This window comes from Eschrichtius robustus, chromosome 8 (genome assembly GCF_028021215.1).
Source record: "Eschrichtius robustus isolate mEscRob2 chromosome 8, mEscRob2.pri, whole genome shotgun sequence".
Lineage (NCBI taxonomy): Eukaryota > Metazoa > Chordata > Mammalia > Artiodactyla > Eschrichtiidae > Eschrichtius > Eschrichtius robustus.
This window is the reverse complement of record NC_090831.1, coordinates 34,083,460-34,106,510: the sequence shown is the minus strand read 5'-3', so window position 1 is coordinate 34,106,510 and position 23,051 is coordinate 34,083,460.

Genomic DNA, 23,051 nt, shown 5'->3' with positions numbered 1-23,051 from the left:
CAAAAGACCTATACTCTATGATATCACTTCTAGGCGTTATCTAATAACTGACACAAATGAACATATTTCCACAGAGAAAGACACTCACAGAGTTAGAAAACAAACTATGCTCATCTAAAAGGAAAGGTGGGGGGAATGGATAAATTAAGATTAGTGTTACTATATGGATACAAACACATATTATATACATATCTCAAAAAGACCGACAATATAGCAAGGGAGGTCTGCGGAACCCTCTGTAACATTTTACAAGGGAAGAGGATCTGTACTTGAATAGACATATGTAATGTACAAATGAACCAGATTGTGTACACCTAGGACAAACGATATGCTAAGCTTTACCCCAATTAAAAAAATTTTTAAAACCAAGAAGAAATAATGAGACATAAACTTATGGGGGTTTCTCCATGCACATTCCAATGTAATTTACAACCTAGGAACACGACTTCCAGAAAGGCTCTGCTGCCCTAGTACCCAGATTTGGGAATGGAGAAATGCTGCCTGCTTGAGGCCTCTTCCCACAACAGCAGCTTTAAACCCATTGCTAAAGGTCACTAAATATTCACCACACTTGCAGTTCGGTAAATGACACCTGCTCTCTAAAAAAATTCTGGGGTGGAAAATCGACCAAAAATTTCAAAAGAGGGCAACCTTCCAAGAGGACAATTTCAAGAGTTATACTGTACGCCCAACTGTTTCCTTTTTTGAACAGAAAAGAAAACGGCGGAGAAAAATAATGAGTTTTACGAATTTTCAACGACATGCAAACCCAAATTACAAAATCCTATCAGCTCACAGCAGCCAGAAGGGCCATTAGCATACAGGCTGCAAACAATAAATGCTGAAGCGATTGTGGAGAAATGCGTACCCTCGATTCTAAGGGGGACGTGGTAAGTGCCACTAATGAAAACGCAAAGAAGGTGCTTTGAAAAGGGAAACACGGTGCTACCAGTCAGTCAATCACACCCACTGCTGGGCCTATCACCTGAGAACATGAGAATCAAAAAGTCACAGGCTGGCAATCCTGCACTCCAACAATATTTACCATCGCCAACGCTTGGAAGCAATGAAAATGTCCATCAACCGAGGAATGCACAAAGTAGAAGTGGTCCACGTACACAGTGGAAAATTACTCCAATAAGAAATAAAAATTAAGTTTAAAAATCCAACAAAAGTAAGGAGACATCAGATTGTGTGGGTGTGTCCGGGCACACTCCACTCTAATTTATAACCGAGAAACACCACAGGCCGCAAGGGCTTTTCCCTAGGTACCAGGGTGGGGAACATAGAAAGGCTGCCACCCTCTGGCAGTTACCTGCACAAGCAGCTTTAAAGCCTGTGCTAATGGTCATTGCATAGGAACAAGTACTGCAGAACTGTAAATGAAACCTGCCCTCAAAATGTCTTGAGGGAGGTAATGGCCAAAACATTTCAAAATGTGACACATACTTTAAGAGAACCCTCTGAAGAAAGAAGGGGTAATCACAGCTTGAAAAATAAAAAGGACATGTCTTAAGGCTCAATTTCAACGGATTATGAGGCACGTGCGAATTCAACCACAAAGCGGTATCAGCTCACAAGTGGCAGAATAACCATCAGAAAGAAAACTACAAACAATAAATGCTGAAGGTGTTGTGGAGAAATGCCTACCCTCAACTTCAACGGGGACGTAACTTGGAAAGGGCCACGAACGAGAACAGAAGGGAGGTGCCTTAAAAAGGTAAACATTGAGCTACGATATGATCCAGCAGGCCCACTCCTCGACCTATAATCTAAGAAGAGAGAATTGGAAAGACACAGGCAGGCAAATCTGCATGGCACAGTATTACAATAGCCAAGATATGGAAGAAACCAAGAAGTCCACCAACAGACGGGTGGACACAGAAGAACTCCTCCATGTACAGATGGAATATTCGCTAGTGAAAAAAATGAAACAATGCCATTTGCAGCACCATAGATGAGTCTAGACGTAATCACGCCACCTGTAGTAAGTGAGAAAGCAAAAGACACATATCCTATTATATCACTTTCAGGAGTTACTTCAAAATTGATACCAGTGAAGATATTTCCACAGAGAAAGGCAATCACAGATTCATTAAAAAACTTATGGTTCACCAAATAGAAAGGGATGAGGATTGGACACACTACCATATTGGGGTTAACAGAGATATACAAACCATGTGAAATATATAATCACCAAAGATGTACGGAAGACCAGGAGAAGACTACTCAACATTGTGTCATAACCTACATGGGAAAAGGATGCGAGGAAGAATAGATACACGTATATGTGTGAAAGAAGCACATCTTGCACACCCAGAACAAACAAGGCATTGTAATCAAATGTGCTGGGATAAAAAATAAAAAGTAAATTACAAATATGAACAAGAAGTAATGAGACATAACCTTAAAGGGCTTTTTCCTGGCACATTCCATTCTAATTTACAACCTAGAACACCACTTCCATTAAGCCTCTGTTTCCCTAGTAACCAAATTTGGTAAAGGAGAAATGCTGCCACCTTGTGGCCGTTTCCTGCAAGAGCAGCTTTAAACTCACAGCTAATGGTCACTTAACACTCAGAAGGACTGAGGGCTGTAAAGGACACCTGCCCTAAAAAAGTGTGCTGAAGTAGGGAGTGGACAAAAAAATTCAAAACAGGCAAATGTTTCAAGAGGAGGGTATGAAGAGTTAAGTTTTATTCACACTCTTTTTAAAAAGAAGGAAAATGGATAAAAGCTCAACCTCAGGGAGTGTTAGACCCATGCAATCTAATCTACAAAAAGTTTCAACTTACACCAGTCGACTGACCATCAGCAAAAAGTCTACAAACAATAAATGCTGAAGGGGTTTTAGAGAACTGTGTACCCTCTACCTGCTGGTGAGACGTAAAGGGGTCACAGCCAATAATGAGAACAGAAAGGAGCTCTGTTTCAAAGTAAAAATGGAGGTACGTTCAATCCAGCAGGCGCACCACTGGACCTCTCACCTGAGAAGACAAGAATCGAGAAGACACAGGCCGCAAAAGCTGCAGAGCAGCCTTATTCACAAGAGCCAAGAGAGTAAAGCAATCAAAATGTACAACAACAGGTGAATGGATAAAGAAGAAGTGGTCCATGTACACAATGGAATATTAGCTATGGAAAACAATGAACCATTGCTCTCTGAGGCACCACAAATGAGTCTGGAGATAATCATGAAACATGAGGTAGGTCGGAAAGCAAAAGACCTATACTCTATGATATCACTTATAGGCGTTATCTAATAACTGACACAAATGAACATATTTCCACAGAGAAAGACACTCACAGAGTTAGAAAACAAACTATGCTCATCTAAAAGGAAAGGTGGGGGGAATGGATAAATTAAGATTAGTGTTACTATATGGATACAAACACATATTATATACATATCTCAAAAAGACCGACAATATAGCAAGGGAGGTCTGCGGAACCCTCTGTAACATTTTACAAGGGAAGAGGATCTGTACTTGAATAGACATATGTAATGTACAAATGAACCAGATTGTGTACACCTAGGACAAACGATATGCTAAGCTTTGCCCCAATTAAAAAAAAAATTTAAAACCAAGAAGAAATAATGAGACATAAACTTATGGGGGTTTCTCCATGCACATTCCAATGTAATTTACAACCTAGGAACACGACTTCCAGAAAGGCTCTGCTGCCCTAGTACCCAGATTTGGGAATGGAGAAATGCTGCCTGCTTGAGGCCTCTTCCCACAACAGCAGCTTTAAACCCATTGCTAAAGGTCACTAAATATTCACCACACTTGCAGTTCGGTAAATGACACCTGCTCTCTAAAAAAATTCTGGGGTGGAAAATCGACCAAAAATTTCAAAAGAGGGCAACCTTCCAAGAGGACGATTTCAAGAGTTATACTGTACGCCCAACTGTTTCCTTTTTTGAACAGAAAAGAAAACGGCGGAGAAAAATAATGAGTTTTACGAATTTTCAACGACATGCAAACCCAAATTACAAAATCCTATCAGCTCACAGCAGCCAGAAGGGCCATTAGCATACAGGCTGCAAACAATAAATGCTGAAGCGATTGTGGAGAAATGCGTACCCTCGATTCTAAGGGGGACGTGGTAAGTGCCACTAATGAAAACGCAAAGAAGGTGCTTTGAAAAGGGAAACACGGTGCTACCAGTCAGTCAATCACACCCACTGCTGGGCCTATCACCTGAGAACATGAGAATCAAAAAGTCACAGGCTGGCAATCCTGCACTCCAACAATATTTACCATCGCCAACGCTTGGAAGCAATGAAAATGTCCATCAACCGAGGAATGCACAAAGTAGAAGTGGTCCACGTACACAGTGGAAAATTACTCCAATAAGAAATAAAAATTAAGTTTAAAAATCCAACAAAAGTAAGGAGACATCAGATTGTGTGGGTGTGTCCGGGCACACTCCACTCTAATTTATAACCGAGAAACACCACAGGCCGCAAGGGCTTTTCCCTAGGTACCAGGGTGGGGAACATAGAAAGGCTGCCACCCTCTGGCAGTTACCTGCACAAGCAGCTTTAAAGCCTGTGCTAATGGTCATTGCATAGGAACAAGTACTGCAGAACTGTAAATGAAACCTGCCCTCAAAATGTCTTGAGGGAGGTAATGGCCAAAACATTTCAAAATGTGACACATACTTTAAGAGAACCCTCTGAAGAACGAAGGGGTAATCACAGCTTGAAAAATAAAAAGGACATGTCTTAAAGCTCAATTTCAACGGATTATGAGGCACGTGCGAATTCAACCACAAAGCGGTATCAGCTCACAAGTGGCAGAATAACCATCAGCAAGAAAACTACAAACAATAAATGCTGAAGGTGTTGTGGAGAAATGCCTACCCTCAACTTCAAGGGGGACGTAACTTGGAAAGGGCCACGAACGAGAACAGAAGGGAGGTGCCTTAAAAAGGTAAACATTGAGCTACCATATGATCCAGCAGGCCCACTCCTCGACCTATAATCTAAGAAGAGAGAATTGGAAAGACACAGGCAGGCAAATCTGCATGGCACAGTATTACAATAGCCAAGATATGGAAGTAACCAAGAAGTCCACCAACAGACGGGTGGACACAGAAGAACTCCTCCATGTACAGATGGAATATTCGCTAGTGAAAAAAATGAAACAATGCCATTTGCAGCACCATAGATGAGTCTAGACGTAATCACGCCACCTGTAGTAAGTGAGAAAGCAAAAGACACATATCCTATCATATCACTTTCAGGAGTACCTTCAAAATTGATACCAGTGAAGATATTTCCACAGAGAAAGGCAATCACAGATTCATTAAAAAACTTATGGTTCACCAAATAGAAAGGGATGAGGATTGGACACACTACCATATTGGGGTTAACAGAGATATACAAACCATGTGAAATATATAATCACCAAAGATGTACGGAAGACCAGGAGAAGACTACTCAACATTGTGTCATAACCTACATGGGAAAAGGATGCGAGGAAGAATAGATACACGTATATGTGTGAAAGAAGCACATCTTGCACACCTAGAACAAACAAGGCATTGTAATCAAATGTGCTGGGATAAAAAATAAAAAGTAAATTACAAATATGAACAAGAAGTAATGAGACATAACCTTAAAGGGCTTTTTCCTGGCACATTCCATTCTAATTTACAACCTAGAACACCACTTCCATTAAGCCTCTGTTTCCCTAGTAACCAAATTTGGTAAAGGAGAAATGCTGCCACCTTGTGGCCGTTTCCTGCAAGAGCAGCTTTAAACTCACAGCTAATGGTCACTTAACACTCAGAAGGACTGAGGGCTGTAAAGGACACCTGCCCTAAAAAAGTGTGCTGAAGTAGGGAGTGGACAAAAAAATTCAAAACAGGCAAATGTTTCAAGAGGAGGGTATGAAGAGTTAAGTTTTATTCACACTCTTTTTAAAAAGAAGGAAAATGGATAAAAGCTCAACCTCAGGGAGTGTTAGACCCATGCAATCTAATCTACAAAAAGTTTCAACTTACACCAGTCGACTGACCATCAGCAAAAAGTCTACAAACAATAAATGCTGAAGGGGTTTTAGAGAACTGTGTACCCTCTACCTGCTGGTGAGACGTAAAGGGGTCACAGCCAATAATGAGAACAGAAAGGAGCTCTGTTTCAAAGTAAAAATGGAGGTACCGTTCAATCCAGCAGGCGCACCATTGGACCTCTCACCTGAGAAGACAAGAATCGAGAAGACACAGGCCGCAAAAGCTGCAGAGCAGCCTTATTCACAAGAGCCAAGAGAGTAAAGCAATCAAAATGTACAACAACAGGTGAATGGATAAAGAAGAAGTGGTCCATGTACACAATGGAATATTAGCTATGGAAAACAATGAACCATTGCTCTCTGAGGCACCACAAATGAGTCTGGAGATAATCATGAAACATGAGGTAGGTCGGAAAGCAAAAGACCTATACTCTATGATATCACTTATAGGCGTTATCTAATAACTGACACAAATGAACATATTTCCACAGAGAAAGACACTCACAGAGTTAGAAAACAAACTATGCTCATCTAAAAGGAAAGGTGGGGGGAATGGATAAATTAAGATTAGTGTTACTATATGGATACAAACACATATTATATACATATCTCAAAAAGACCGACAATATAGCAAGGGAGGTCTGCGGAACCCTCTGTAACATTTTACAAGGGAAGAGGATCTGTACTTGAATAGACATATGTAATGTACAAATGAACCAGATTGTGTACACCTAGGACAAACGATATGCTAAGCTTTGCCCCAATTAAAAAAAAAAATTAAAACCAAGAAGAAATAATGAGACATAAACTTATGGGGGTTTCTCCATGCACATTCCAATGTAATTTACAACCTAGGAACACGACTTCCAGAAAGGCTCTGCTGCCCTAGTACCCAGATTTGGGAATGGAGAAATGCTGCCTGCTTGAGGCCTCTTCCCACAACAGCAGCTTTAAACCCATTGCTAAAGGTCACTAAATATTCACCACACTTGCAGTTCGGTAAATGACACCTGCTCTCTAAAAAAATTCTGGGGTGGAAAATCGACCAAAAATTTCAAAAGAGGGCAACCTTCCAAGAGGACAATTTCAAGAGTTATACTGTACGCCCAACTGTTTCCTTTTTTGAACAGAAAAGAAAACGGCGGAGAAAAATAATGAGTTTTACGAATTTTCAACGACATGCAAACCCAAATTACAAAATCCTATCAGCTCACAGCAGCCAGAAGGGCCATTAGCATACAGGCTGCAAACAATAAATGCTGAAGCGATTGTGGAGAAATGCGTACCCTCGATTCTAAGGGGGACGTGGTAAGTGCCACTAATGAAAACGCAAAGAAGGTGCTTTGAAAAGGGAAACACGGTGCTACCAGTCAGTCAATCACACGCACTGCTGGGCCTATCACCTGAGAACATGAGAATCAAAAAGTCACAGGCTGGCAATCCTGCACTCCAACAATATTTACCATCGCCAACGCTTGGAAGCAATGAAAATGTCCATCAACCGAGGAATGCACAAAGTAGAAGTGGTCCACGTACACAGTGGAAAATTACTCCAATAAGAAATAAAAATTAAGTTTAAAAATCCAACAAAAGTAAGGAGACATCAGATTGTGTGGGTGTGTCCGGGCACACTCCACTCTAATTTATAACCGAGAAACACCACAGGCCGCAAGGGCTTTTCCCTAGGTACCAGGGTGGGGAACATAGAAAGGCTGCCACCCTCTGGCAGTTACCTGCACAAGCAGCTTTAAAGCCTGTGCTAATGGTCATTGCATAGGAACAAGTACTGCAGAACTGTAAATGAAACCTGCCCTCAAAATGTCTTGAGGGAGGTAATGGCCAAAACATTTCAAAATGTGACACATACTTTAAGAGAACCCTCTGAAGAACGAAGGGGTAATCACAGCTTGAAAAATAAAAAGGACATGTCTTAAAGCTCAATTTCAACGGATTATGAGGCACGTGCGAATTCAACCACAAAGCGGTATCAGCTCACAAGTGGCAGAATAACCATCAGCAAGAAAACTACAAACAATAAATGCTGAAGGTGTTGTGGAGAAATGCCTACCCTCAACTTCAAGGGGGACGTAACTTGGAAAGGGCCACGAACGAGAACAGAAGGGAGGTGCCTTAAAAAGGTAAACATTGAGCTACCATATGATCCAGCAGGCCCACTCCTCGACCTATAATCTAAGAAGAGAGAATTGGAAAGACACAGGCAGGCAAATCTGCATGGCACAGTATTACAATAGCCAAGATATGGAAGTAACCAAGAAGTCCACCAACAGACGGGTGGACACAGAAGAACTCCTCCATGTACAGATGGAATATTCGCTAGTGAAAAAAATGAAACAATGCCATTTGCAGCACCATAGATGAGTCTAGACGTAATCACGCCACCTGTAGTAAGTGAGAAAGCAAAAGACACATATCCTATCATATCACTTTCAGGAGTACCTTCAAAATTGATACCAGTGAAGATATTTCCACAGAGAAAGGCAATCACAGATTCATTAAAAAACTTATGGTTCACCAAATAGAAAGGGATGAGGATTGGACACACTACCATATTGGGGTTAACAGAGATATACAAACCATGTGAAATATATAATCACCAAAGATGTACGGAAGACCAGGAGAAGACTACTCAACATTGTGTCATAACCTACATGGGAAAAGGATGCGAGGAAGAATAGATACACGTATATGTGTGAAAGAAGCACATCTTGCACACCTAGAACAAACAAGGCATTGTAATCAAATGTGCTGGGATAAAAAATAAAAAGTAAATTACAAATATGAACAAGAAGTAATGAGACATAACCTTAAAGGGCTTTTTCCTGGCACATTCCATTCTAATTTACAACCTAGAACACCACTTCCATTAAGCCTCTGTTTCCCTAGTAACCAAATTTGGTAAAGGAGAAATGCTGCCACCTTGTGGCCGTTTCCTGCAAGAGCAGCTTTAAACTCACAGCTAATGGTCACTTAACACTCAGAAGGACTGAGGGCTGTAAAGGACACCTGCCCTAAAAAAGTGTGCTGAAGTAGGGAGTGGACAAAAAAATTCAAAACAGGCAAATGTTTCAAGAGGAGGGTATGAAGAGTTAAGTTTTATTCACACTCTTTTTAAAAAGAAGGAAAATGGATAAAAGCTCAACCTCAGGGAGTGTTAGACCCATGCAATCTAATCTACAAAAAGTTTCAACTTACACCAGTCGACTGACCATCAGCAAAAAGTCTACAAACAATAAATGCTGAAGGGGTTTTAGAGAACTGTGTACCCTCTACCTGCTGGTGAGACGTAAAGGGGTCACAGCCAATAATGAGAACAGAAAGGAGCTCTGTTTCAAAGTAAAAATGGAGGTACCGTTCAATCCAGCAGGCGCACCATTGGACCTCTCACCTGAGAAGACAAGAATCGAGAAGACACAGGCCGCAAAAGCTGCAGAGCAGCCTTATTCACAAGAGCCAAGAGAGTAAAGCAATCAAAATGTACAACAACAGGTGAATGGATAAAGAAGAAGTGGTCCATGTACACAATGGAATATTAGCTATGGAAAACAATGAACCATTGCTCTCTGAGGCACCACAAATGAGTCTGGAGATAATCATGAAACATGAGGTAGGTCGGAAAGCAAAAGACCTATACTCTATGATATCACTTATAGGCGTTATCTAATAACTGACACAAATGAACATATTTCCACAGAGAAAGACACTCACAGAGTTAGAAAACAAACTATGCTCATCTAAAAGGAAAGGTGGGGGGAATGGATAAATTAAGATTAGTGTTACTATATGGATACAAACACATATTATATACATATCTCAAAAAGACCGACAATATAGCAAGGGAGGTCTGCGGAACCCTCTGTAACATTTTACAAGGGAAGAGGATCTGTACTTGAATAGACATATGTAATGTACAAATGAACCAGATTGTGTACACCTAGGACAAACGATATGCTAAGCTTTGCCCCAATTAAAAAAAAAATTTAAAACCAAGAAGAAATAATGAGACATAAACTTATGGGGGTTTCTCCATGCACATTCCAATGTAATTTACAACCTAGGAACACGACTTCCAGAAAGGCTCTGCTGCCCTAGTACCCAGATTTGGGAATGGAGAAATGCTGCCTGCTTGAGGCCTCTTCCCACAACAGCAGCTTTAAACCCATTGCTAAAGGTCACTAAATATTCACCACACTTGCAGTTCGGTAAATGACACCTGCTCTCTAAAAAAATTCTGGGGTGGAAAATCGACCAAAAATTTCAAAAGAGGGCAACCTTCCAAGAGGACAATTTCAAGAGTTATACTGTACGCCCAACTGTTTCCTTTTTTGAACAGAAAAGAAAACGGCGGAGAAAAATAATGAGTTTTACGAATTTTCAACGACATGCAAACCCAAATTACAAAATCCTATCAGCTCACAGCAGCCAGAAGGGCCATTAGCATACAGGCTGCAAACAATAAATGCTGAAGCGATTGTGGAGAAATGCGTACCCTCGATTCTAAGGGGGACGTGGTAAGTGCCACTAATGAAAACGCAAAGAAGGTGCTTTGAAAAGGGAAACACGGTGCTACCAGTCAGTCAATCACACCCACTGCTGGGCCTATCACCTGAGAACATGAGAATCAAAAAGTCACAGGCTGGCAATCCTGCACTCCAACAATATTTACCATCGCCAACGCTTGGAAGCAATGAAAATGTCCATCAACCGAGGAATGCACAAAGTAGAAGTGGTCCACGTACACAGTGGAAAATTACTCCAATAAGAAATAAAAATTAAGTTTAAAAATCCAACAAAAGTAAGGAGACATCAGATTGTGTGGGTGTGTCCGGGCACACTCCACTCTAATTTATAACCGAGAAACACCACAGGCCGCAAGGGCTTTTCCCTAGGTACCAGGGTGGGGAACATAGAAAGGCTGCCACCCTCTGGCAGTTACCTGCACAAGCAGCTTTAAAGCCTGTGCGAATGGTCATTGCATAGGAACAAGTACTGCAGAACTGTAAATGAAACCTGCCCTCAAAATGTCTTGAGGGAGGTAATGGCCAAAACATTTCAAAATGTGACACATACTTTAAGAGAACCCTCTGAAGAACGAAGGGGTAATCACAGCTTGAAAAATAAAAAGGACATGTCTTAAAGCTCAATTTCAACGGATTATGAGGCACGTGCGAATTCAACCACAAAGCGGTATCAGCTCACAAGTGGCAGAATAACCATCAGCAAGAAAACTACAAACAATAAATGCTGAAGGTGTTGTGGAGAAATGCCTACCCTCAACTTCAAGGGGGACGTAACTTGGAAAGGGCCACGAACGAGAACAGAAGGGAGGTGCCTTAAAAAGGTAAACATTGAGCTACCATATGATCCAGCAGGCCCACTCCTCGACCTATAATCTAAGAAGAGAGAATTGGAAAGACACAGGCAGGCAAATCTGCATGGCACAGTATTACAATAGCCAAGATATGGAAGTAACCAAGAAGTCCACCAACAGACGGGTGGACACAGAAGAACTCCTCCATGTACAGATGGAATATTCGCTAGTGAAAAAAATGAAACAATGCCATTTGCAGCACCATAGATGAGTCTAGACGTAATCACGCCACCTGTAGTAAGTGAGAAAGCAAAAGACACATATCCTATCATATCACTTTCAGGAGTACCTTCAAAATTGATACCAGTGAAGATATTTCCACAGAGAAAGGCAATCACAGATTCATTAAAAAACTTATGGTTCACCAAATAGAAAGGGATGAGGATTGGACACACTACCATATTGGGGTTAACAGAGATATACAAACCATGTGAAATATATAATCACCAAAGATGTACGGAAGACCAGGAGAAGACTACTCAACATTGTGTCATAACCTACATGGGAAAAGGATGCGAGGAAGAATAGATACACGTATATGTGTGAAAGAAGCACATCTTGCACACCTAGAACAAACAAGGCATTGTAATCAAATGTGCTGGGATAAAAAATAAAAAGTAAATTACAAATATGAACAAGAAGTAATGAGACATAACCTTAAAGGGCTTTTTCCTGGCACATTCCATTCTAATTTACAACCTAGAACACCACTTCCATTAAGCCTCTGTTTCCCTAGTAACCAAATTTGGTAAAGGAGAAATGCTGCCACCTTGTGGCCGTTTCCTGCAAGAGCAGCTTTAAACTCACAGCTAATGGTCACTTAACACTCAGAAGGACTGAGGGCTGTAAAGGACACCTGCCCTAAAAAAGTGTGCTGAAGTAGGGAGTGGACAAAAAAATTCAAAACAGGCAAATGTTTCAAGAGGAGGGTATGAAGAGTTAAGTTTTATTCACACTCTTTTTAAAAAGAAGGAAAATGGATAAAAGCTCAACCTCAGGGAGTGTTAGACCCATGCAATCTAATCTACAAAAAGTTTCAACTTACACCAGTCCACTGACCATCAGCAAAAAGTCTACAAACAATAAATGCTGAAGGGGTTTTAGAGAACTGTGTACCCTCTACCTGCTGGTGAGACGTAAAGGGGTCACAGCCAATAATGAGAACAGAAAGGAGCTCTGTTTCAAAGTAAAAATGGAGGTACCGTTCAATCCAGCAGGCGCACCATTGGACCTCTCACCTGAGAAGACAAGAATCGAGAAGACACAGGCCGCAAAAGCTACAGAGCAGCCTTATTCACAAGAGCCAAGAGAGTAAAGCAATCAAAATGTACAACAACAGGTGAATGGATAAAGAAGAAGTGGTCCATGTACACAATGGAATATTAGCTATGGAAAACAATGAACCATTGCTCTCTGAGGCACCACAAATGAGTCTGGAGATAATCATGAAACATGAGGTAGGTCGGAAAGCAAAAGACCTATACTCTATGATATCACTTCTAGGCGTTATCTAATAACTGACACAAATGAACATATTTTCACAGAGAAAGACACTCACAGAGTTAGAAAACAAACTATGCTCATCTAAAAGGAAAGGTGGGGGGAATGGATAAATTAAGATTAGTGTTACTATATGGATACAAACACATATTATATACATATCTCAAAAAGACCGACAATATAGCAAGGGAGGTCTGCGGAAACCTCTGTAACATTTTACAAGGGAAGAGGATCTGTACTTGAATAGACATATGTAATGTACAAATGAACCAGATTGTGTACACCTAGGACAAACGATATGCTAAACTTTGCCCCAATTAAAAAAAAATTTTAAAACCAAGAAGAAATAATGAGACATAAACTTATGGGGGTTTCTCCATGCACATTCCAATGTAATTTACAACCTAGGAACACGACTTCCAGAAAGGCTCTGCTGCCCTAGTACCCAGATTTGGGAATGGAGAAATGCTGCCTGCTTGAGGCCTCTTCCCACAACAGCAGCTTTAAACCCATTGCTAAAGGTCACTAAATATTCACCACACTTGCAGTTCGGTAAATGACACCTGCTCTCTAAAAAAATTCTGGGGTGGAAAATCGACCAAAAATTTCAAAAGAGGGCAACCTTCCAAGAGGACGATTTCAAGAGTTATACTGTACGCCCAACTGTTTCCTTTTTTGAACAGAAAAGAAAACGGCGGAGAAAAATAATGAGTTTTACGAATTTTCAACGACATGCAAACCCAAATTACAAAATCCTATCAGCTCACAGCAGCCAGAAGGGCCATTAGCATACAGGCTGCAAACAATAAATGCTGAAGCGATTGTGGAGAAATGCGTACCCTCGATTCTAAGGGGGACGTGGTAAGTGCCACTAATGAAAACGCAAAGAAGGTGCTTTGAAAAGGGAAACACGGTGCTACCAGTCAGTCAATCACACCCACTGCTGGGCCTATCACCTGAGAACATGAGAATCAAAAAGTCACAGGCTGGCAATCCTGCACTCCAACAATATTTACCATCGCCAACGCTTGGAAGCAATGAAAATGTCCATCAACCGAGGAATGCACAAAGTAGAAGTGGTCCACGTACACAGTGGAAAATTACTCCAATAAGAAATAAAAATTAAGTTTAAAAATCCAACAAAAGTAAGGAGACATCAGATTGTGTGGGTGTGTCCGGGCACACTCCACTCTAATTTATAACCGAGAAACACCACAGGCCGCAAGGGCTTTTCCCTAGGTACCAGGGTGGGGAACATAGAAAGGCTGCCACCCTCTGGCAGTTACCTGCACAAGCAGTTTTAAAGCCTGTGCGAATGGTCATTGCATAGGAACAAGTACTGCAGAACTGTAAATGAAACCTGCCCTCAAAATGTCTTGAGGGAGGTAATGGCCAAAACATTTCAAAATGTGACACATACTTTAAGAGAACCCTCTGAAGAACGAAGGGGTAATCACAGCTTGAAAAATAAAAAGGACATGTCTTAAAGCTCAATTTCAACGGATTATGAGGCACGTGCGAATTCAACCACAAAGCGGTATCAGCTCACAAGTGGCAGAATAACCATCAGCAAGAAAACTACAAACAATAAATGCTGAAGGTGTTGTGGAGAAATGCCTACCCTCAACTTCAACGGGGACGTAACTTGGAAAGGGCCACGAACGAGAACAGAAGGGAGGTGCCTTAAAAAGGTAAACATTGAGCTACCATATGATCCAGCAGGCCCACTCCTCGACCTATAATCTAAGAAGAGAGAATTGGAAAGACACAGGCAGGCAAATCTGCATGGCACAGTATTACAATAGCCAAGATATGGAAGAAACCAAGAAGTCCACCAACAGACGGGTGGACACAGAAGAACTCCTCCATGTACAGATGGAATATTCGCTAGTGAAAAAAATGAAACAATGCCATTTGCAGCACCATAGATGAGTCTAGACGTAATCACGCCACCTGTAGTAAGTGAGTAAGCAAAAGACACATATCCTATCATATCACTTTCAGGAGTTACTTCAAAATTGATACCAGTGAAGATATTTCCACAGAGAAAGGCAATCACAGATTCATTAAAAAACTTATGGTTCACCAAATAGAAAGGGATGAGGATTGGACACACTACCATATTGGGGTTAACAGAGATATACAAACCATGTGAAATATATAATCACCAAAGATGTACGGAAGACCAGGAGAAGACTACTCAACATTGTGTCATAACCTACATGGGAAAAGGATGCGAGGAAGAATAGATACACGTATATGTGTGAAAGAAGCACATCTTGCACACCCAGAACAAACAAGGCATTGTAATCAAATGTGCTGGGATAAAAAATAAAAAGTAAATTACAAATATGAACAAGAAGTAATGAGACATAACCTTAAAGGGCTTTTTCCTGGCACATTCCATTCTAATTTACAACCTAGAACACCACTTCCATTAAGCATCTGTTTCCCTAGTAACCAAATTTGGTAAAGGAGAATTGCTGCCACCTTGTGGCCGTTTCCTGCAAGAGCAGCTTTAAACTCACAGCTAATGGTCACTTAACACTCAGAAGGACTGAGGGCTGTAAAGGACACCTGCCCTAAAAAAGTGTGCTGAAGTAGGGAGTGGACAAATAAATTCAAAACAGGCAAATGTTTCAAGAGGAGGGTATGAAGAGTTAAGTTTTATTCACACTCTTTTTAAAAAGAAGGAAAATGGATAAAAGCTCAACCTCAGGGAGTGTTAGACCCATGCAATCTAATCTACAAAAAGTTTCAACTTACACCAGTCGACTGACCATCAGCAAAAAGTCTACAAACAATAAATGCTGAAGGGGTTTTAGAGAACTGTGTACCCTCTACCTGCTGGTGAGACGTAAAGGGGTCACAGCCAATAATGAGAACAGAAAGGAGCTCTGTTTCAAAGTAAAAATGGAGGTACCGTTCAATCCAGCAGGCGCACCATTGGACCTCTCACCTGAGAAGACAAGAATCGAGAAGACACAGGCCGCAAAAGCTGCAGAGCAGCCTTATTCACAAGAGCCAAGAGAGTAAAGCAATCAAAATGTACAACAACAGGTGAATGGATAAAGAAGAAGTGGTCCATGTACACAATGGAATATTAGCTATGGAAAACAATGAACCATTGCTCTCTGAGGCACCACAAATGAGTCTGGAGATAATCATGAAACATGAGGTAGGTCGGAAAGCAAAAGACCTATACTCTATGATATCACTTATAGGCGTTATCTAATAACTGACACAAATGAACATATTTCCACAGAGAAAGACACTCAGAGTTAGAAAACAAACTATGCTCATCTAAAAGGAAAGGTGGGGGGAATGGATAAATTAAGATTAGTGTTACTATATGGATACAAACACATATTATATACATATCTCAAAAAGACCGACAATATAGCAAGGGAGGTCTGCGGAACCCTCTGTAATATTTTACAAGGGAAGAGGATCTGTACTTGAATAGACATATGTAATGTACAAATGAACCAGATTGTGTACACCTAGGACAAACGATATGCTAAGCTTTGGCCCAATTAAAAAAATTTTTAAAACCAAGAAGAAATAATGAGACATAAACTTATGGGGGTTTCTCCATGCACATTCCAATGTAATTTACAACCTAGGAACACGACTTCCAGAAAGGCTCTGCTGCCCTAGTACCCAGATTTGGGAATGGAGAAATGCTGCCTGCTTGAGGCCTCTTCCCACAACAGCAGCTTTAAACCCATTGCTAAAGGTCACTAAATATTCACCACACTTGCAGTTCGGTAAATGACACCTGCTCTCTAAAAAAATTCTGGGGTGGAAAATCGACCAAAAATTTCAAAAGAGGGCAACCTTCCAAGAGGACAATTTCAAGAGTTATACTGTACGCCCAACTGTTTCCTTTTTTGAACAGAAAAGAAAACGGCGGAGAAAAATAATGAGTTTTACGAATTTTCAACGACATGCAAACCCAAATTACAAAATCCTATCAGCTCACAGCAGCCAGAAGGGCCATTAGCATACAGGCTGCAAACAGTAAATGCTGAAGCGATTGTGGAGAAATGCGTACCCTCGATTCTAAGGGGGACGTGGTAAGTGCCACTAATGAAAACGCAAAGAAGGTGCTTTGAAAAGGGAAACACGGTGCTACCAGTCAGTCAATCACACCCACTGCTGGGCCTATCACCTGAGAACATGAGAATCAAAAAGTCACAGGCTGGCAATCCTGCACTCCAACAATATTTACCATCGCCAACGCTTGGAAGCAATGAAAATGTCCATCAACCGAGGAATGCACAAAGTAGAAGTGGTCCACGTACACAGTGGAAAATTACTCCAATAAGAAATAAAAATTAAGTTTAAAAATCCAACAAAAGTAAGGAGACATCAGATTGTGTGGGTGTGTCCGGGCACACTCCACTCTAATTTATAACCGAGAAACACCACAGGCCGCAAGGGCTTTTCCCTAGGTACCAGGGTGGGGAACATAGAAAGGCTGCCACCCTCTGGCAGTTACCTGCACAAGCAGCTTTAAAGCCTGTGCTAATGGTCATTGCATAGGAACAAGTACTGCAGAACTGTAAATGAAACCTGCCCTCAAAATGTCTTGAGGGAGGTAATGGCCAAAACATTTCAAAATGTGACACATACTTTAAGAGAACCCTCTGAAGAACGAAGGGGTAATCACAGCTTGAAAAATAAAAAGGACATGTCTTAAAGCTCAATTTCAACGGATTATGAGGCACGTGCGAATTCAACCACAAAGCGGTATCAGCTCACAAGTGGCAGAATAACCATCAGCAAGAAAACTACAAACAATAAATGCTGAAGGTGTTGTGGAGAAATGCCTACCCTCAACTTCAAGGGGGACGTAACTTGGAAAGGGCCACGAACGAGAACAGAAGGGAGGTGCCTTAAAAAGGTAAACATTGAGCTACCATATGATCCAGCAGGCCCACTCCTCGACCTATAATCTAAGAAGAGAGAATTGGAAAGACACAGGCAGGCAAATCTGCATGGCACAGTATTACAATAGCCAAGATATGGAAGTAACCAAGAAGTCCACCAACAGACGGGTGGACACAGAAGAACTCCTCCATGTACAGATGGAATATTCGCTAGTGAAAAAAATGAAACAATGCCATTTGCAGCACCATAGATGAGTCTAGACGTAATCACGCCACCTGTAGTAAGTGAGAAAGCAAAAGACACATATCCTATCATATCACTTTCAGGAGTACCTTCAAAATTGATACCAGTGAAGATATTTCCACAGAGAAAGGCAATCACAGATTCATTAAAAAACTTATGGTTCACCAAATAGAAAGGGATGAGGATTGGACACACTACCATATTGGGGTTAACAGAGATATACAAACCATGTGAAATATATAATCACCAAAGATGTACGGAAGACCAGGAGAAGACTACTCAACATTGTGTCATAACCTACATGGGAAAAGGATGCGAGGAAGAATAGATACACGTATATGTGTGAAAGAAGCACATCTTGCACACCTAGAACAAACAAGGCATTGTAATCAAATGTGCTGGGATAAAAAATAAAAAGTAAATTACAAATATGAACAAGAAGTAATGAGACATAACCTTAAAGGGCTTTTTCCTGGCACATTCCATTCTAATTTACAACCTAGAACACCACTTCCATTAAGCCTCTGTTTCCCTAGTAACCAAATTTGGTAAAGGAGAAATGCTGCCACCTTGTGGCCGTTTCCTGCAAGAGCAGCTTTAAACTCACAGCTAATGGTCACTTAACACTCAGAAGGACTGAGGGCTGTAAAGGACACCTGCCCTAAAAAAGTGTGCTGAAGTAGGGAGTGGACAAAAAAATTCAAAACAGGCAAATGTTTCAAGAGGAGGGTATGAAGAGTTAAGTTTTATTCACACTCTTTTTAAAAAGAAGGAAAATGGATAAAAGCTCAACCTCAGGGAGTGTTAGACCCATGCAATCTAATCTACAAAAAGTTTCAACTTACACCAGTCGACTGACCATCAGCAAAAAGTCTACAAACAATAAATGCTGAAGGGGTTTTAGAGAACTGTGTACCCTCTACCTGCTGGTGAGACGTAAAGGGGTCACAGCCAATAATGAGAACAGAAAGGAGCTCTGTTTCAAAGTAAAAATGGAGGTACCGTTCAATCCAGCAGGCGCACCATTGGACCTCTCACCTGAGAAGACAAGAATCGAGAAGACACAGGCCGCAAAAGCTACAGAGCAGCCTTATTCACAAGAGCCAAGAGAGTAAAGCAATCAAAATGTACAACAACAGGTGAATGGATAAAGAAGAAGTGGTCCATGTACACAATGGAATATTAGCTATGGAAAACAATGAACCATTGCTCTCTGAGGCACCACAAATGAGTCTGGAGATAATCATGAAACATGAGGTAGGTCGGAAAGCAAAAGACCTATACTCTATGATATCACTTCTAGGCGTTATCTAATAACTGACACAAATGAACATATTTCCACAGAGAAAGACGCTCACAGAGTTAGAAAACAAACTATGCTCATCTAAAAGGAAAGGTGGGGGGAATGGATAAATTAAGATTAGTGTTACTATATGTATACAAACACATATTATATACATATCTCAAAAAGACCGACAATATAGCAAGGGAGGTCTGCGGAACCCTCTGTAACATTTTACAAGGGAAGAGGATCTGTACTTGAATAGACATATGTAATGTACAAATGAACCAGATTGTGTACACCTAGGACAAACGATATGCTAAGCTTTGCCCCAATTAAAAAAAAAATTTAAAACCAAGAAGAAATAATGAGACATAAACTTATGGGGGTTTCTCCATGCACATTCCAATGTAATTTACAACCTAGGAACACGACTTCCAGAAAGGCTCTGCTGCCCTAGTACCCAGATTTGGGAATGGAGAAATGCTGCCTGCTTGAGGCCTCTTCCCACAACAGCAGCTTTAAACCCATTGCTAAAGGTCACTAAATATTCACCACACTTGCAGTTCGGTAAATGACACCTGCTCTCTAAAAAAATTCTGGGGTGGAAAATCGACCAAAAATTTCAAAAGAGGGCAACCTTCCAAGACGACGATTTCAAGAGTTATACTGTACGCCCAACTGTTTCCTTTTCTGAACAGAAAAGAAAACGGCGGAGAAAAATAATGAGTTTTACGAATTTTCAACGACATGCAAACCCAAATTACAAAATCCTATCAGCTCACAGCAGCCAGAAGGGCCATTAGCATACAGGCTGCAAACAATAAATGCTGAAGCGATTGTGGAGAAATGCGTACCCTCGATTCTAAGGGGGACGTGGTAAGTGCCACTAATGAAAACGCAAAGAAGGTGCTTTGAAAAGGGAAACACGGTGCTACCAGTCTGTCAATCACACCCACTGCTGGGCCTATCACCTGAGAACATGAGAATCAAAAAGTCACAGGCTGGCAATCCTGCACTCCAACAATATTTACCATCGCCAACGCTTGGAAGCAATGAAAATGTCCATCAACCGAGGAATGCACAAAGTAGAAGTGGTCCACGTACACAGTGGAAAATTACTCCAATAAGAAATAAAAATTAAGTTTAAAAATCCAACAAAAGTAAGGAGACATCAGATTGTGTGGGTGTGTCCGGGCACACTCCACTCTAATTTATAACCGAGAAACACCACAGGCCGCAAGGGCTTTTCCCTAGGTACCAGGGTGGGGAACATAGAAAGGCTGCCACCCTCTGGCAGTTACCTGCACAAGCAGCTTTAAAGCCTGTGCTAATGGTCATTGCATAGGAACAAGTACTGCAGAACTGTAAATGAAACCTGCCCTCAAAATGTCTTGAGGGAGGTAATGGCCAAAACATTTCAAAATGTGACACATACTTTAAGAGAACCCTCTGAAGAACGAAGGGGTAATCACAGCTTGAAAAATAAAAAGGACATGTCTTAAAGCTCAATTTCAACGGATTATGAGGCACGTGCGAATTCAACCACAAAGTGGTATCAGCTCACAAGTGGCAGAATAACCATCAGCAAGAAAACTACAAACAATAAATGCTGAAGGTGTTGTGGAGAAATGCCTACCCTCAACTTCAAGGGGGACGTAACTTGGAAAGGGCCACGAACGAGAACAGAATGGAGCTGCCATATGATCCAGCAGGCCCACTCCTCGACCTATAATCTAAGAAGAGAGAATTGGAAAGACACAGGCAGGCAAATCTGCATGGCACAGTATTACAATAGCCAAGATATGGAAGTAACGAAAAAGTCCAAAAACAGACGGGTGGACACAGAAGAACTCCTCCATGTACAGACGGAATATTCGCTAGTGAAAAAAATGAAACAATGCCATTTGCAGCACCATAGATGAGTCTAGACGTAATCACGCCACCTGTAGTAAGTGAGAAAGCAAAAGACACATATCCTATCATATCACTTTCAGGAGTTACTTCAAAATGGATACCAGTGAAGATATTTCCACAGAGAAAGGCAATCACAGATTCATTAAAAAACTTATGGTTCACCAAATAGAAAGGGATGAGGATTGGATACACTACCATATTGGGGTTAACAGAGATATACAAACCATGTGAAATATATAATCACCAAAGATGTACGGAAGACCAGGAGAAGACTACTCAACATTGTGTCATAACCTACATGGGAAAAGGATGCGAGGAAGAATAGATACACGTCTATGTGTGAAAGAACCACATCTTGCACACCTGGAACAAACAAGGCATTGCAATCAAATGTGCTGGGATAAAAAATAAAAAGTAAATTACAAATATGAACAAGAAGTAATGAGACATAACCTTAAAGGGCTTTTTCCTGGCACATTCCATTCTAATTTACAACCTAGAACACCACTTCCATTAAGCCTCTGTTTCCCTAGTAACCAAATTTGGTAAAGGAGAAATGCTGCCACCTTGTGGCCGTTTCCTGCAAGAGCAGCTTTAAACTCACAGCTAATGGTCACTTAACACTCACAAGGACTCAGGGCTGTAAAGGACACCTGCCCTAAAAAAACTGTGCTGAAGTAGGGAATGGACAAAAAAATTCAAAACAGGCAAATGTTTCAAGAGGAGAGTATGAAGAGTGAAGTTTTATTCACACTCTTTTTAAAAAAAAGGAAAATGGATAAAAGCTCAACCTCAGGGAGTGTTAGACCCATGCAATCTAATCTACAAAAAGTTTCAACTTACACCAGTCGACTGACCATCAGCAAAAAGTCTACAAACAATAAATGCTGAAGGGGTTTTAGAGAACTGTGTACCCTCTACCTGCTGGTGAGACGTAAAGGGGTCACAGCCAATAATGAGAACAGAAAGGAGCTGTGTTTCAAAGTAAAAATGGAGGTACCGTTCAATCCAGCAGGCGCACCATTGGACCTCTCACCTGAGAAGACAAGAATCGAGAAGACACAGGCCGCAAAAGCTGCAGAGCAGCCTTATTCACAAGAGCCAAGAGAGTAAAGCAATCCAAATGTCCAACAACAGGTGAATGGATAAAGAAGAAGTGGTCCATGTACACAATGGAATATTAGCTAGGGAAAACAATGAACCATTGCTCTCTGAGGCACCACAAATGAGTCTGGAGATAATCAGGAAACATGAGGTAGGTCGGAAAGCAAAAGACCTATATTCTATGATATCACTTATAGGCGTTATCTAATAACTGACACAAATGAACATATTTCCACAGAGAAAGACGCTCACAGAGTTAGAAAACAAACTATGCTCATCTAAAAGGAAAGGTGGGGGGAATGGATAAATTAAGATTAGTGTTACTATATGTATACAAACACATATTATATACATATCTCAAAAAGACCGACAATATAGCAAGGGAGGTCTGCGGAACCCTCTGTAACATTTTACAAGGGAAGAGGATCTGTACTTGAATAGACATATGTAATGTACAAATGAACCAGATTGTGTACACCTAGGACAAACAATATGCTAAGCTTTACCCCAATTAAAAAAAATTTTAAAACCAAGAAGAAATAATGAGACATAAACTTATGGGGGTTTCTCCATGCACATTCCAATGTAATTTACAACCTAGGAACACGACTTCCAGAAAGGCTCTGCTGCCCTAGTACCCAGATTTGGGAATGGAGAAATGCTGCCTGCTTGAGGCCTCTTCCCACAACAGCAGCTT